This window comes from Carlito syrichta, unplaced genomic scaffold (assembly GCF_000164805.1).
Source record: "Carlito syrichta isolate Samal-C Ts95f unplaced genomic scaffold, Tarsius_syrichta-2.0.1 Scaffold138451, whole genome shotgun sequence".
NCBI classification, from domain to species: Eukaryota; Metazoa; Chordata; class Mammalia; order Primates; family Tarsiidae; genus Carlito; species Carlito syrichta.
Genome location: NW_007082547.1, coordinates 423,361 through 435,293, shown reverse-complemented (window position 1 = coordinate 435,293; position 11,933 = coordinate 423,361). Strand labels below are relative to the sequence as shown.

The 11,933-nt window shown below is 43.7% G+C and overlaps 1 protein-coding gene and 1 pseudogene across 1 annotated transcript in view; one reads left to right on the top strand and one right to left on the bottom strand.

Annotated features, from left to right (window-relative positions):
* Positions 1–3,186: 3,186 nt before the first annotated feature.
* Positions 3,187–11,933, top strand: part of FARP2 (FERM, ARH/RhoGEF and pleckstrin domain protein 2) — a 129,792-nt gene continuing 121,045 nt past the window's right edge. The window contains exon 1 of the mRNA XM_021708462.1: positions 3,187–3,325. The gene's annotated coding sequence lies outside the window, so the exon portion shown is untranslated. The remainder of the gene's footprint in view (positions 3,326–11,933) is intronic.
* Positions 10,848–11,932, bottom strand: LOC103251269 (annotated as a pseudogene).

Here is an 11,933-nt window from a genome sequence, read left to right as displayed (position 1 = left end):
ACTCAAAAAAAAAAAAAAAAAGAGTAAGACATTTCAAATCTGTGGTATGAGCTGGTTGGGAGGTACGCAGTCAAAGCCACACCTGGTCTGTTTTCTGTGCACTGTGGCCTTGGCATCACCTTGCCTGCCTTTTCCTATGTCTCCCTGTGATAACATTCTGGGGGGCGCTTTTTTCATTATTTCTACTAACATTGGGAAATTTGACCCAGAAAGGGACAGATGAAAGGAGACGGTTGTGGAGGGAGTAGATGCTAGTTCAGTGTTTCCATTTTACTACAACAGGAAGAATTTGAAATGGAGAAAATGCTTAATCCAAGGATGAAACAGGGTTTTTGGGTTTTGTATGGGCCAGAAAAATAAAATGAGAAGGTCAAATGATATTAGTTATGAAGATGTACTATAGAAAGTACTCTGGTGTTCTTGCTAATATTGCCCCTTCACTATTACATTATTGTGAATGGTCAAAACCTGTTTAGACTCATGGTGTAAAGTTTGTACTAAAAAAGTGTTCCATAATTTTAGAGTACATCCATGCAAAGTCAGTTATTTAAAAAAAAACAAAAACAAAGTGTTTGCAGGTGGTTATTGTAAGCCCTGTGTATGTTTGAGTAGAAGTACTAAGGGGAAGTTGCCACCTAATAATGGTTATGCAGGGTGGGAGGGCCTACACTGTTAAACTTCTAATTCCCTTTTGTTTTGCTACCCAAGTCAAAATATGTACTTCTGATAATAGATAAACACTCTTTTACTAAGAGATAATCTCTACCTATTGAAATGTATTTTGAAAACACTTATTTTACACAGCAATTTTGTATCCATTTAAACTAACCTTTCATCAATAAAGCACTATTGTTTAGATACTAAATAAGTATTGGTATTGGTTTTTTATAAAAGTGTAAGGTTTTCTGGGGAAGATTCAAAGCCCTGACAATATATGTATATACAGTCAGAAAAAAACTACTGACATCAGTAACATCAACATTGAGCAACTTTGTACATATTGGAGATCCCAGCCCCAAAGAAAGCAACAAAGATGGGAAAGTAATTATTTAGAGGTGAACAGATCATCTACTTAGAAAGTATGAGACAAGTTGTAATAAAGCTTAGAACTGAGGTCAGTGACATCTGCTTACTAATTGGAAAATGTAGTGGGAAAAGAAATGTGTTATTTACAGTAGAAACACCCACTCAATACCTGGAACTATAAACGAGTGATAGAAATATGAGAGGGAAAGCCCAGAATTTATTAAAAATTATGTATTCTTACATGTTTATACCTCAGTCATCTTCAAAGTATTCTCTATTTGATCCAATATACCTATCAAGACAGTTTCCACTCTTAAAACAGTTTATGAACTTGTCAATTTGATGCCTTTTTGTGCTTCTGCCATTTTTGTTTCGCCTGTTCCACGTGAGCAAAACCTTTCCCTTTGAGAATTTTTTTCTTCAGGGAAACAAAAAAAGTTACTCTGGGTGAGATCCAGTGAATAGGGAGAGTAGGGCAAGGGAGTCATGCCACTTTTGACCAAAAACTGCTGACCACTCAGCACAGTGTGGGCAGGAGTACTCATAAATCACCCATCATGAAATAGGCACATGTATTGAATTTCAAGAAAAAAAAATTCACTGAAGCCAAATGCAGCCTATCACTACATGCTAGCTGGTATACTAATGACTGTGCGTTCCTAGAACACTTAAGCCTAGCAGGGGAAACCTGCACCACAAGGGGCCTGCCCTCCACAAGATAATTCTGGACTTGGGGGGGGGTCCCCCCTCATATATTGAAGAAGAAATTTCTAATTCATAAGAGGTTAGGAAAGCTCTACAACTTTAGTAAGGTAAACTAAAAACCTGGACTTGAAGCCTGATTTGGGTGGCTGGATGTCTCCACTCAAGGCCTCTGGTCCTCTCGCTGCCCACTGGATTGGCCATCACACGACCGTCTCGGCTCCTTCCCTGGTATCAGTACTTCCTGGGCTGTCTTGGAACCCTGTGTAGTGAAGCTCCCATTGTCTAGTTCCTCGGCTCAGCCTGGTCACCACGCCTGCCCTCGACTGCTGGCCTCAGGTTGCCAGCATACACACTGCACCGGCACCACCAGCCCCTCTGGCCAGGCTGTCACCCGCACCGTCCCCATCGGTTCTTAGTGCCTGCTGGGATCCTCTGTCCCGGGATGTGTGTGCCAGTATGAAACCCTCTGGGGCTAGCGGTGTTGTCGCTGAGGGCACGTTAGAGGAAAAGCCTGGGAAGTGGGAGACATGTCGGGTGTGCGCCCTGTAGGGCTGAGTCTCCCCGTGTGCCCGCCCTGGGATCCCAGTCTATCTTGTGGCAGAGTAGAGTTTCCTCTAGCCAACTTTCCTCCCCCTGGGCTTTTGGGTAACTTGAAGGGCCAGACTCGGAGCGCAGTAGGAGGATTCTCCCCTCCGTGCCCGGGGCGCTCCTGTATTTATCCTCTTCAGCTGCGAGTGGACAGCGGGTGCCGGGGCCGGGCTTGGAGTGCACTTTGGGCGGGGCTTTGAAGGACGTGTAGGAGTTAAAAGAACCCCTAGAGGAAGCAGAGAAGTATGCTGCTGCGAATCGCGAGCCTAGAAGGTCCCGCATATATGGTCTCACGTTTCCATTGTGAGGTGGTTGTCCTTGGTCCGGAGGGGAACCACGAAGTCTGCGATGAGGTAGGGCAGGATCGGGGCCCTCCTACCCGGAGCAGGTTGTCTCTGCAGCAACGCGCCCTCGCGCGATCCTTCGGTGGTGCCCCGTGCCCTAAGCCACGGTCTCGGGAGGTTTTCATAGGTGGGTGGCAAGAAGGAGGCCGTGCCTAGAGAGACGCGCCTGGGACTGCGGCGACTCAACGAGCCGAGGCCCCGCCCAGTGAGCCGAGGTCTTGCCCAGGACCGAGTTCCCTCGGGGTGCCGAGGCCCCGCCCAACGTATCGAAGCCCCGCCTAGGGCTGGGCCCTCTCTGCGAGCCAAAGTCCCGCTCGGCGAGCCGAGGCCCCGCCCAACAAGCCGGTGCTCTACACAGATTTGCGTTTGATTTCGCAGGCTACCCGCCTTTCGTTCCGTCCCTTCTCCCTCCGTTCACCAATCAGAACTCGATGTCGCGCTTTCAGGCCGCGGGCCGGGAGGCCCCGCCCCAGCGCCCCGCAGACCAATCGGCGGCGCGTCCGCGGAGCGGGGGCGGGGTCCTGGGCGGGGCACGCGACGCGGGGGCTGCCGGCGGGCAGTCGCGAGCGGGCGGCGCCGGCGCGGGACTGGAGGCTGCTGCTAGAGGCGACGCAGGCCCCTCCAGGCCGGTGAGGACGCGGCGGGCGAGGGCGAGGGCGAAGGCGAGGGCGAGGGCGAGGGCGAGGGCGAGGGCGAGGGCGAGGGCGAGGGCGAGGGCGAGGGCGAGGGCGAGGGCGAGGGCGGAGGCGAGGCGAGACGAAGGCGAGGGCGGGCGGCGGCCCGGGCGCGCGGGGCAGGGCTGGGCCTCGCGAGGTGGGCGGTGAAGCCCGAGACCCGAGGCCCAGGCTGGACGGGCGCTGAGGCCGCGGTCCACCAGAGATAGTCCACGCCCGGCCTCTGAAGGCCTTCGTAAGACGGCGGGACTTCCTAGGCGGGTCTTCCTTAGAGGAGCGCCCATCTGTAGGGAGCCTGCCCCATGGAGGCTGGCGGGGTGGTGGGCCGCGGAGTGGCCTGCCTGGACGCCCGGCGGTGCCCATGAAGGCCGGCGGGGCGGTGGGCCGGGAAATGTCCTGCGTGGACCCCCCGGGACCCCCATCTAGGCCCGCGGGACAGTAGGCCGGCGAGTGTCCCGCGTGGAGACCCGGCGGTGCCCCCAGGGAGGCCAGCAGAGCGGCAGGCCGGGAGTGTCCCGGGTGGATACTCGGGTGCCCGGTGGAGGCCCGCCAGGAGCCACAGGTGGAAGCCCAAAAGGTTATGTTTGAGCCCTGTTTGCCTTTCTCAGCCTTTCCTTAAACTGTGTGTTAAAGGTGAGAATCAAGTGTTACGTGTTAATGTTTTTACTCCACTAAAGTCTAGAAATACTCAAGCTAGTGGGAAGCCTACGAAAGGAAAACCATGAAGACTGGGGACCAGAATATGGCCCAGTGCATTACACACCTGGATTATAGGCATTTTTTCCATTTAGGCTGTGGCAGCAATCTCTGACCTTTCATATGCCACTAATGTGTGTGAAAAGCAGAAATTAAAACAAGGCATCATTGAAGGAAAGAATGTCAGTACATAGTGTTTAAAAAGGATGGGCGGATTTAAAACCCAGGGCCAAATCTTTAAAGGGTAGTTTTTTCTCCCTAGGTTTTTTGTTATTGTTGTTGTTGTTGTTTCCATGATGTATTTTTGGTTATGTCACTGTGGAAATGTTTGATAAGCATTGGGTGGCGTTGGGTTAGAATGCTGGTATTGTGTAGACTTCATTATAACAGACCACACAGATTTTTTCAGTGCCAGGGAGATGAGAGAGACATTTGAGGTAGGGAAGCGTGGAGTAACCTTTACCAGTAGGCCAAATGTAATTTGAATTTTCTCTTTCTGCTGCTCATTGAAGTTTTTGTGAGTTCCTGGACACCAAAAGATATTTGTGAAGCAAAAGAGTCTGGGGAGCACTTTATACCCATTATTTATTCAGTTCTCTGAAAATCTTTGGAGATATAGCCAGGCTACATAGCCCCATTTTAAAGTAGAGGAAAAGTAGGCTCAGGGAAGTGGAATGACTGGTTTAGGGTTACACCTTGGGGTATTTGCAAAGCCAGTCATCCACCCATACTTTTCCGGTGCCCTAGCCTTATTGTGGATTCTCATTATATGGTTCACTATTAGTAAGCTAGATACTGATGGTGCCGTTTCCTGAACTACAAAAGTGTACTGAGTTATTTACATAGAGGACTATTAGTTGCTCGTAGACTTCCAGGTTCTTTCTGTACTAATTCCTTCTCAAAGAGGAAATTGATGTAAGATATGTTTATTTATCTTTGCCTCAGATTCCTTATCCATAAAATGGGTAAAGTTTACCTACTTCATTGGGTCATCGTGGGGACTAAGAGACGATTTTAAAAACTCTCAGCAAGATGTCCGGCACACAGTAAATGCTTAATAAATACTAGCTGTCATTATTATCAGGTGGAGGAATAATCTGAGTAGATGGTAGAACTAGCCAACCCTGGATATAAAAAACAATTGAGAGAGAATTAGGCAGTAATAAAGCAAAGTTATCCTGCTCGGAGGGAAGCCAAAGCAAAGATCAATGCATGGGCAGTTCCATCTGAGCCTGTTTAAATCCATTTGACCCAAGGAGTTCTGTTCTCTCCTTTTTTTCCAAGTAGTTCTGCTTCTACTCATATCAATATCTCTTCTAGTTGGGCACGGTGGCTCACACCTGTAATCCCAGCACTTTGGGAGGCTGAGGCGAGAGGATTGCCTGAGTCCAGGCGTTGAGAACAGCCTGGGAAAATTGGTGAGACCTCGTCTTGACAATAAGTAAAAAAATTAATTAGGTGTGGTGGCGCATGCTTGTGGTTTCGGCTACTTGGAAGGCTGAGCCCAGCAGGTTCAGGCTGTGGTAGCCATGATCATGCCACTGCCCTCCAGTCTGGGCAGCAGAATGAGACTCCAAAAAGAAAAAATAAAACAAACTCTTTTATATTCTGACATCTAATTTTTCTTACTACTGCTTACCCTTTAAGTTTTGTTCTCATTTTTCCTCCACCCACTTTCGTATCAGTGTTCAACTTTCCTATTACTCATGAACTTCACTATACCGCAGAGTGCTAGGTGTGTAAGTAACCCCATTATAATGTTGGATGCTGAGCCTAAGTGACTCCAGTCATGTTCTCTGGGATCAGGATGTGATTCTAGTATATTTGTCAATGTTGGGGTTTTTACCTTGGCAACAAAAATTGAGAGTCCCAGAAAACAATATGATGAAGCTCAGTCTTTGGTGGTTTTCTGTGGAGGATTTACATTGGTGGTGATTCTGTAAACTGGTCTAACCTTTTTGCAGAGTAACTAGCAATATATGATAAGAATTTTGATTTTGGAATCACACTTTTGAAAACAAATAATCTGTAAGCAAACACAGTTATGCCATTTTGGTAGAATACTCCACAGCCAGTAAACATGCTTCAGCAAGCCACATTCCCTCCTCCCCTCGAAGCAAAATTGGAACCATTTTGATCCACGGAAATATGCTTTAAAATATGCCTTAACCGAAAAGTTGAAATGGTGTGTACACAGCAATTATAGTGTAAAAATACATGAAGATGTGGACAGGATCAGGAGGGAAGTTAGAGTGACATAAGTGGCTTTATTTTAGTCATGGGCTTGTTTTCCCCTAAACTGGTGTTTTAGTTTATAGCCATATTAAAATTCAAAAGCAAAAAGGCCCTGTAATGTTATAGGATGCAATGATGAATCTTGCTTCATCCGATCTCTCCCCTCCCCAACCCATACTCCTGATTGCTTCCCAAAATAAAAACTTGGTCATGTCATATCCCAACTGCAAAACTAGTTTAGATAGGGGACTCCATTCAGTTGGGCCACTAGAGCACTCACAGCCCACCTCCCCTCAGGTGTCATGGCCCAGCCACACTCAGCCTTTCATCCTTTCCCAGTTGCTCCTGCAGTTTTTATGTAGTCCCACACCTGTGTACACACTGTGCCCTTTGTCCACATGGCCTTCTACTGCCCTGTGAAGCCCAGATCCTACTTGTGGCTGGGAAGCCTTTCCGGGTCAGGCTGGCAGTGCTGCCTCTTAATTTCTGCTCTCTTTGTGACTGCAGTGAGCTGGTGGTACTGGTCGCTTATTCAGTTGTCTCCCTTTCTGGATTAAGTCATTGTATGCCCTGTGCACACCGTGGAATCAGGGTGGGGTTGAGGCTGCATGTGGAGCTGAGTGACTGCCAACAAGTCACTCACCTTTCTGAGCCTGAGTTTCTTGATCTGTAAAACAGGGATGCCAGCTGCACAAGGTTTTTGTGAGGATTGAATGAGATGATGTAAGTGAAGGGCTTGGCATGAGCCTCCTAGCAATGGTAGTCACTCAGGTCGTGGTAGCTGTTGTAATGTGTACCAGAGCATTCTCAAGGCCTTGACTCAGATGTTTGTCTTCTTGGTGGGGGCCCACTCCTTCCCTCCCTCCACCTGCCAAATTTCTTTCTGCCATCCTCACTTCATTTTTTCCAAGGCATTTACCACATTTAACATATTGTACTGTCTTCTTTATCTGCCCACTATATTGGGAGGGATTTTTCTCACTCATAAACTCCTATATTTCTGAGTATTTAGACTTCCCTGAAGCAGGATAGGTGCTCAATAAATGTTTGAATGAATCAGATTTCATCTGGGTCAAAGGCAGATGCCAGGTTTTATGGGACTTGAAGGTATACAATTTAGAGGGAGGGGAAAAGTCTAAGAAAAAGAGTACAAAGTTACAAATAAAAATTAATTTAAAAGTGAATTTTTAGAATGAGAAAAAGTAACACATTTGAAAAATTGGTCAGTAATACAAACAAAATTAAGTCGAGAAAAATAACATTTGTTAATTACCTGATATATCTCTATAAATATATTTTTCTTTGGCTAAGTACTTTTTAATTGCCTTTCCATGATAGTGAGAGAATAGAAAAATTTCAGTGATTCCTTCTGTGCAGTTGATAAATACTTAGTATTGATAGGATGCATTAAACTTGTGATTTCACCACATACATATTTGCTGTTTCTAGTACTGCTACTGGTTTGTGTCCTAGAAAAGCAGGAATTCTGGTAATTTTTATTTTGCATAATTTTATCAAGAAAGGAAAAAAACACATCTAAGTCACACTTTTAATTGTACTGCTACATTATTGATTATTTTTCTGACAGGTGAGGAGTTCTGTTTTGACTATTGAGAACTGAACTGTTCACTTATATCTTAACATATCTGATGATAAATTTGTCACAAATGAGCATCTGGATCCCTGTATTTCAAACTTGATTTCTTTTCCACTGCCCAGACACTTCCCAAGTCCCATCAAACCTATTGACATTGTCACAGGACCCCTAGCCCTGTACCTTTGTTTCATAAAACCCCTAGTGAGCTGGCGAAGTAGAGGATAACAATATTTCTAGAAGCCTACCTGCATTGAGATTGTTGGTAATTACTTACACATACACAGTGAAAATAACCGCAGACAACATAAATGTGTCCTGTTAAACCCAAACTAAATTTGTCTCCAAATCAGTGTGCCCTTAGCTGGATCCTCAGAATGCCAACATTTCCTCTTAAGCTACCTGTCATGAAGTGGAAGAGGGACAGAGGCAAAGTTGCAGTGGAAAAAGGCACTAGTCTTAATTGACTGCAATTATTATTATTTTTTTTTTTTGGTAAATTTTGCAAAAGCATATGAACATAGGAACACTCTGCTTAGGGGCTTTTCCAGGACCTTGGAAGGAGTCGGTGCAAGTGAGGGGTCCAGAAATCTGAGCCAGACTAGCTTGTAGTCAAACTGCTTTTGTAGAGGCAGCTTCCTGCCCCTTTGCTTGATGCCAGATAACCCAATGGGGGAGTGTGAGGAGAGGGTATTCAGTGCATCTTCCAACTGCTGGTGGGAATGTGTTTAGGAAAGAAGTAATTTTAGGAATTGTTTAAATTACCAGGCCTTATTACATCATTTTTTTCCTTTATTATTAAAATCCCAATTGATTCTGTAGTGCTGTAGTTAATACGATGAATGTTGGAGACTGGGTACAGTGGCTCATGCCTGTAATCCCAACACTTTGGAAGGCCAAGGCAGGAGGATCACTTGAGCCCAGAAGTTAAAGACCAGCCTGGGCAACATAGCGACACCTCATCTTTACCAAAAAAAAAAAAAAAAAAAATTAGCCAGGTATGGTGGCATATACATATAGTCCCAGCTACTCAGGAAGCTGAAGTGGAAGGATCGCCTTACCACAGGAGGTTGAGGCTGTGGTAAGCCATGGGTGACAGAGTGAGACCCTGACTCAAAAGAAAGAAAGAAAGAAAAAGATGAATGTTGGGAATCAAATTCCAATATCTGAACAAGAAATAGATCCCAGAGAGTTTAAAATTAATTTCTATTTTAATTGGACTATTTTTATTTTTTTTTAGGAGTTAATTTTTTTTTATTTCTGAATTGTACTGTTTCTACATCTACAATTTAATAGGGAAGAAATGCTTTGCATTTACATCAAAGACACATTTACTCAAAAGAAATAAAACAGAAAAACAGACACAGACAAAAGACCAAGTACATGTTTTTAAAAAATGACTGCATTTCCTACTTTAGCTATTTTGGACCAGACTTTCAGAGAATTGATCTTACATACATGTTAAATCTGATTTATCTCCTCACATTTTAAAACATTAAGTGGAGCTCCTCACAATTTCTAATTATAAGCAAAAGAGTGAAAACAATATGGGAAACAAAGTTTAAAAACCGAGTGTACAGCTCTGCTATCACCTCATTGCAGAAAACTTGAGTAAAATGTGTGCCCTCTGTGGCTCATCTCAAAGAAACACTTTTACTCAGAGACGGAAACATTTCTGGCCTGGGAGTAAGTTTCCCACTTGCCTTGCAGGGCCATGCCTACAGATGTTTCTGGTCTCAACTGCAATGGAAAATGAAGATGTCTACAACATATCTAAAAGTTGAATACCAGAATAGGCCTAATTTGAATCAAAACTGTCTGCTGGGCTGGTCTAAATATACGTCTTTAGTTTCTTCCTTTTTAAAAGCTATCTTTCTACTTCAGATGATGTTTTAAAATAACTCACATTTTTAGTGTACTTTATGGTCAGTGACTCTAAAGTTGAAACTCAGATAAATCTAAAATTTTTGTTTTCCTTTATTCTATTGACTTTTCAGTCACCTACTCCTTTATCCAGTGAAGTTATTTATGAGTTAAGTTTCAGCTAAAAAAAAATCTACCACAGAGATAACAATTTCAAGAGTACACAGAGTTATAATGCCCACCTCATATTCAGAGTTTACAATCTTAAGTATACAATTTTAAGTATCTACTACTGCTTATTAAGCAATTTAAGAGGAAATGCTTTAAAATCAAATGATGCAGGGCAAAATAACTTGGCAAAATTTGTTTTTGGTAACAGAAGACAATACAATAATGAATCCAAATGGAATATAAGATCAGTGTTTAAAATGTTTAACTTCTAAACAAACACACACGGCTTATCTTAAAAATATTTTGGTAACAAACTGGATTGACAGAATAAATGTTCTGCTGTAAATTAAAAAGTACAAATTCCCAGTTACAGCGTATAGCTAGCTAATAGCTTTGTAAAACACATACAGTCAGCTAACAGTTCTCTGAAACATATTGCTTCAGCCAGACCTACAGGTGTTTAAATGAGTTTTGCTGAAGCAGGACTTTGTTGATTCCAGAAGTCTTCTAAAGAAAAGTATGATAGGACTAAAACAATACTATCACTATTAATACAAGTTACAGAAGAGATTATTGCTGTACTTTTCCTTGTAAGCGCCATCAAACTTTGCTGCAGTTGCAAAAAGTACAACTGAGTTTTTCTCTTAGCGAATTTCATCATGTTTCACGTGTCTAAAGTTTTTCTTCAGCAGAGAATTCTTAAAATATTTTATGTAAGAATTGAAAGTATTTAACTATGTAGCTTCACATTATACTGCCATGTTTTGCCCTTGTTTCCTAAATACACACAAAAAACTTTTTTTTCCAAAAATGATGTACACATTAAAAAAATAAAGCCTACAAAAAAGTTTCAGAGCTAAAAAAGATTATTCATATGGCACAAAGTGATCTCCTGCGAGTCTAAAGTCCAAAAACATTTTCATGAGGTCCATATATATTTTGTTTGCTTTTCAATGGAATAGTACATTTATTGAGGTGAAATCACATTATTTTTAGTTCTTAGAATCAACAACTGCACACAAATGTTTTTCAATACAGTTATTTAAAAAAGGAGACCAAGTTGAATGTGCCAAAGAGATGCCTTCAGTTAGGTTTTCTTGAGTCGGCAGGAAGAAAATTAGAGAAGGGATTTCCTTGGTTGGTTTCCATAGCTTGATAGACCAAAAACAAAAAAACTGCCACAATAACAAACAGCAAAACTTTTATCCACATGGGAATGGAGCGTCCCTTTTTTGTCTTTTCTGACTTGATATCTGCCAAGGGAACATACTTAGGAATATATTTAGATGCCAAGGACGACTCCATCCGGAAATCACTGAGTTCTAACGGCCCCTTTGATTGGCCTGCGGCAACTAGCACTAATTCCTGTGGGTGTAGATGCTTCATAGGGAAACATTTCCATAAGAATATCCCTTTCTACTCCTCTTTTCTCTGTTCTTTCTCCCACTTCAGCTCTTGTCAGTGGTTTCTTTGGTGGTGGTCTGGGTATGTCTGAGAACTCAGTGATTGGCAGAATAGGAGCTGCATGCTTGAAATTTCCTGTCACCCTGTTGACAACCTGATTGTGCTCAACTCTTCTTTGCTTGAGTGTTACTGGAGTCTTTGCTCTGCTTTAGAGGTTCTCTCTTCTCAAGCTTGAGCTCTATTTTAGAGTCTTCTTCGTTGTCACTGTATCTGTCAGAATCATTACTTCCATTCTGCCTTGTATTTTCTGCTGAAGAAGAAACTGTTGGCAGAGGAGTAGATCTTGATTCTGTTCCTTGTTCTCTCAGTTTCAACAGCTTTTTCTCATATAGTTTCCTGGTTGTTCCCACAATGGTACTAGGATTCACTCCGTATTTCACAAGGTGATCCAGATCTTCGTTTGTGAGCTCTGTTACATCTAGATCATCTTTGTCTTCTAGTCTGGGTTTATCTGTTTTCTTTGTGGCCTTCCTGCCGGGCCGGGCGGCCCCGGAGCCCGGCACCGGTGTGGGCTCGTGCTCCTGGTAGCTGGAGAAGTCCCGTGCGCGGCTGTCGGCGGGCGGCCGGTTGCGC